Raw genomic sequence first — 5502 nt, 5'->3', positions numbered from 1 at the left:
GAAGGATGACATCGATTGTCTCTGTTTTTCTTTTCTTTCCTTTTCTTTTCTTATTTTTTTTTTTTTTCAAACAACTGAGATCTTGCTCCATTTTACTGATCATGTAAATGAAGTTAAAGTGACTATAATTCTACTTAGCGTATTCATTTTCATACCAATGCTAGCCTTACTGGGCTCTACTAACACGACAGAAACCCTGCTAACTTCTTATAACTGGGCAGTGAACTGAAATATGCCACTTTACTTCCTTTTTTTTTTTTAACCTGAATGCTATTTATCGAAAAGAGCAAAGAAAGAGTGCTGAGCCCTTAGGGACAGGATGAAACAAAAGCAGCTCTGCAAGTCTGCCTCCTGCTCAGCATATAGGCTTGTTGCCCCATTGGGCCATCTTGTTGTTGATGGGCATCTTGAAGAAGTTATCAGACTGTATGTAGGCAGCGATTTTCTCCAAAGCCTCAAAACGGCACATGAAAGCCTTCAGGTTTGGGAACTCATCCAGGCACTTGGGCTCAAATATATGGTTCTGATCCAAGATACCATAGGTGAGAAAGTCCACATAGGTGAGCTTTTCCCCTGCAAACCATGAGAATTTCCCCAAAAACATGGAGAACTGTTTCAGTTGTCCAGGTAGCTGTTCCAAGTACTGAGGCTTCAGTTTTTTGTGGTCAGAGCTGTAACAGAGCTTTATCAGTTGTATGCAGAAATCCATTACTTGGCTCTCTACGATGTCCACTCGAATCTTTTCTTCTTCAGTCTCACCACACATGTTGTGCTTGTGAGCGATGTAGTACAAAATGGCATTGCTCTGGGTGATCTTGTTCTTCCCATCCAAGAGGTAGGGCAGATTAGGAAAGTCAAGTCTAGCTTCAATTTCACATCCAGCTCTTGGCTTCGATCATAGTCAGGAGCTTCCCCACACGTGTAACGTTTCTCCTCGTGGGAGGTATCCGCGAACTCCAGGAGCAGGCTGATGGCGTGCGCCAAGCCCGCAAATAGCCGAGTACCCTAGAACCACAGACGACTCGCACAACATGATGCTAGCTTGCTAGCCTTCGAGGACTTGTCTCTGTTTTTCAAAACTGTTCCTGGAAACTCTTCACTTTCCCTCAAGAAATACGTCCCAGGCAGGCTTTCCAACCTGTTGTGAGCCAACATTGAAATCACAGTGACCGCTGAGCCCACCGGCACCTTACAAGTATTCAGGGAAATGAGTTACCAGTTGAGAGGTTAAAATGTGCAATAACACAACCTAAAAAAAAAACAATGATACAGGTGTGAATTCATCGAGTCTACAGAAGTAGATAAATTCATTGTACACATGATAGAAAACCCAGAACCAGAGAAGGCAGGGATTAATCAAAGCATGTGAGAAAATTGGCCAAGATGGGAGTATTACTGGAGCTCCTGTGTTTGAAAGCAGCCTTAGCAACACAGTAACAACCTGCATCTGAAAAATAATTAAATACATTAGGTGTATTAATAATACATAAGGTGTATTTAATTATATCTTATTTTCAAAACACGTGAGGGAAACACCCACACAAGGAAAAAAATATATAAACACATCTGCACTTATAGTAGAAGACTTCCGGAATCCTCCCAGCAATTGGTAGAAAAAATGTAAAAGAAAATCAGGATACATATATATGCAGAGGGCTTGAACGATGGTATCAACCAACTTGGCCTAATAGATATTTACAGAACAACAGCAGAATATACATTCTTCACAAGTGCACATGGAATGTGCACCAAGATAGACCATATTCTGGGCCAAAAAACAAATCTCAACAAATTCTAAAGGAATGAAATGTTATAAAACATGTTTGGTGACCACAAAGAATTTGAAATAGAAATCAGTTGTAGAAAGATATCTGGAATCCATTAAATATAGAAATTTAAACAGCACTTTTAATAATGCAGGGATGAAAGAATAAATTGTAGGGAAAACTTTAAAATAAAAACATGTCAAGAAATTCAAGATGACACACTAAAGCAGTGCAAAGAGGACAATGTATAGCATTATATCAGAAAGGAAGTACTTATATCAGAAAGGAAGAAATGTCTCAAGTCAATTACCTAAGCTTCCATGTTGAGAAACTAGAACAATAGTTGGCCAGGTGCAGTGGCTCACACCTGTAATCCCAGCACTTTGGGAGGTGAAGACGGGCAGATGACATGAGACGAGGAGTTTAAGACCAACCTGGCCAACATGGCAAAACCCCATCTCTAAAAAACATACAACACGTAACTGGGCATGGTGGTTGAGGCAGGAGAATGGCTTGAAACCAAGAGGTGGAGGTTGCAGCGAGCCAAGGTCACACCACTGCACTCCAGCCTAGATGACAGTTGTTCTGATGTCTCAGAACAACAACAACAGCAACAACAACGAAAGCGTAAATAAATAAATAAAAATAAGAAACTAGAAAAATATAATCACACTATACCCAAAGCAACAAGAAGGAAAAATTAATATAGACATGAGGAGAAATAAATTAAATAGAAATGAGAAAATGTATAGAAAATAATCAGTGAAACCAGAAGTCGCTTCTTTGGGAGGATAAGTCAAATTAATAAACCATTATCCAGACTGATGAGACAGGTGGAGAGACAGAATACAAACCACAAATATCAGTAACTCCAGAGGGCACATCAATAGAGATCCTTCAGATATTAAATGTGTGACAGGCAACATGATGAATGCTGAATTTACTGCTAGGAGTTTGATGGAAATTTCAACGAGATAGATGAAATCAGGGAAAGTTTTAAACTGGCCTTGCATTTTGTGGCTATTACGTGTGGATGTATGATATTGATGGAAGGGGGCCAGCAGTTTGACTAATTAATGCAGCAGCTACAAGTAAGGGATTCATCTTTTCCATGCTTCTCACTGGATAAGTGACAGAGACAAAAAGGATGGAGGTTATGTAACCTGATTTTACAATTTTTCCAAATTCAGGATTTCATCCTTACCATTTCTTAAACATGATGAATCTTTTCACTAAATTTATATTATAAGGTGTTTTTCTGAAAATTTATATTATAAGGCGTTTTTGTCCCTTCTGCATACCACACTTCCAGGAAAAAAAAAAAAAGGCCTGGAGGAAAAAATTTGGACAATTAAAGAGATAAAAGCTTTTCATCACAAAATACTTGATGCTGTTTTTCAAACAATTGGAGGAAACAGAAAACCTGGCACATAAGGAGAGGCAAGGGAGGGAAGGATGACATCGGTTGTCTCTGTTTTTCAAAACTGTTCCTAGAAACTCTTCACTTTTCCTCAAGAAATACGTCCCATGCAGGCTTTCCAACCTGTTGTGAGCCAGTGTTTAAATCACACTGACCACTGAGCCCACAGTCACCTTGCAGGTATTCAGGGAAATGAGTTACCAGTAGAGAGATTTAAATGTGCAATAACACAACCTAAAAAAAAAAAGGTCCAGTGTGATATAATTGAGTCTACAGAAGTAGTTAAATTCATTGTACATATGGTAGAAAACCCAGAACCAGAGAAGGGAGTGTTTAATGAAAGCATGTATAAAAATTGGCCGAGATGGGGAAATGACTGGAGCCCATGTGTTTGAACGCAGCCTGAGCAACACAGTAACAACCCACATCTGAAAAAATAATTAAATACATTATGTGTATTAATAATACATAAGGTTATAAGGTGTATTTAATTATATATTATTTCAAAAATACGTGAGGGAAACACCCATACATGACAAAGAAGATACAAACACATCTGCACGTACAGCAGAAGACTTCAGCATTCCTCCCAGCAATTGGCAGAAAAAGTGTACAACAAAATCAGGATACATGTATGCAGAAGGCTTGAACAACTCTATCAACCAACTTGGCCTAATGGATATTTATAGAACAGCAGAATATACATTCTTCACAAGTACACATGGACTGTGCACCAAGATAGACCATATTCTGGGCCAAAAAAAAACAAATCTCAACAAATTCTAAAGGAACGAAATGTTATAAAACATGTTTGGTGACCACAAAGAATTGAAATAGAAATCAGTTGTAGAAAGATATCTGGGATCCATTAAATATTGGAAATTTAAACAGCGCTTTTAAGTAATGCAGGGATGAAATAATAAATTGTAGGGAAAACTTTAAAATGAAAACAGCATGTCAAGAAATTCAAGATGACACACTAAAGCAGTGCAAAGAGGATAATGTATAGCATTCAGTACTTATATCAGAGAGGAAGAAATGTCTCAAGTCAATTACCTAAGCTTCCACATTAAGAAACTAGAACAATAGTTGACCAGTCGCGGTGGCTCACACGTGTAGTCCCAGCATTTTGGGAGGTCAAGATGGGCAGATGACATGACACAAGGAGTTTAAGACTAGCCTGGCCAATATGGTAGAACCCTCATCTCTATAAAAAATACAAAACGTAACTGGGCGTGGTGGCTAAGGCAGGATAATTGCTTGAAACCAAGAGGTGGAGGTTGCAGTGAGACAAAGTCACATCACTGCACTCCAGCCTAGGTGACAGCGCCAGACTGTCTCAGAACAACAACAACAGCAACAACAACAAAAGCGTAAATAAATATATAAATAAAAATAAGAAACCAGAAAAATATAATCACACTATACCCAAAGCAAGAAGAAGGAAAAGTTAATATAGATATGAGGAGAAATAAATAGAAATGAGAAAATGTATAGAAAAAAAATCGGTGAAACCAGAAGTCACTTCTTTGGGAGGATAAGCCAAATTAATAAACCTTTATCCAGACTGATGAGAGAGGTGGAGAGACAGAGAATAGAAATTACAAATATCAGTAACTCCGGAGGGCACACCAGTAGAGATCCTTCAGATATTAAATGTATGATAGGGAACATGAAGAAGAGCACTAACCAAAAAATTATTTTTTAAATGGAATGGGAAGATTCCTTGAAGGACACTAGCTAGCAAACCTCATTCCCTGAAAAAAAAAAAATGACATATATAACGTTTAAAAAAAAAAAAAAAAAAAAAAAAGACAAAAGAAATTATATTCACTAAAACCAACAAAGAAATGAAACAAAATGTTTTTATTCAAATAAATCTCACATTTCTGGAGATTTCACTGGATAATTCTGCGAAACATTTGTGGAAGAAATAACATCCATTCTACACAAATTCTTTATGATAGTTGAAAAGAGATCACACTTTCAAAGCATTTTACAGAGCCCGCATCAGCCTGATATCAAAACCAGACAAACATTATAAGAAAATAACATGACAGACTAATATAACTCATGTTCATAAAAGCATAGGTGTATGTTTATGCTATAATTATAGCAGTTCAAAACTAGGAATATATTAAAAATTTACAACATCACAGCCAACTGAGATTTACCCTATGACTTGAATATATATATGTCAGTTTACCAGAATGATATGGTACAAAATGAGTATGCAAAACTCAATGCAATTCATATATATCAGCAACAAACAATTGAAAATTGAAAATCAATACCACTTAATATAACAGCAAAAAA

General features: G+C 37.2%; 1 pseudogene across 1 annotated transcript; it reads right to left on the bottom strand.

Annotated features, from left to right (window-relative positions):
• Positions 1-248: 248 nt before the first annotated feature.
• LOC108298288 lies at positions 249-1033 on the bottom strand (annotated as a pseudogene). Its single transcript, XR_001822519.1, has one exon. The product of XR_001822519.1 is annotated as a glutathione S-transferase Mu 3-like (transcript).
• Between the last annotated feature and the right edge of the window lie 4469 nt (positions 1034-5502).

Source organism: Cebus imitator, unplaced genomic scaffold (genome assembly GCF_001604975.1).
Source record: "Cebus imitator isolate Cc_AM_T3 unplaced genomic scaffold, Cebus_imitator-1.0 Scaffold928, whole genome shotgun sequence".
Classification (NCBI taxonomy): Eukaryota; Metazoa; Chordata; class Mammalia; order Primates; family Cebidae; genus Cebus; species Cebus imitator.
This window is presented reverse-complemented; position numbering and strand designations above follow the sequence as displayed.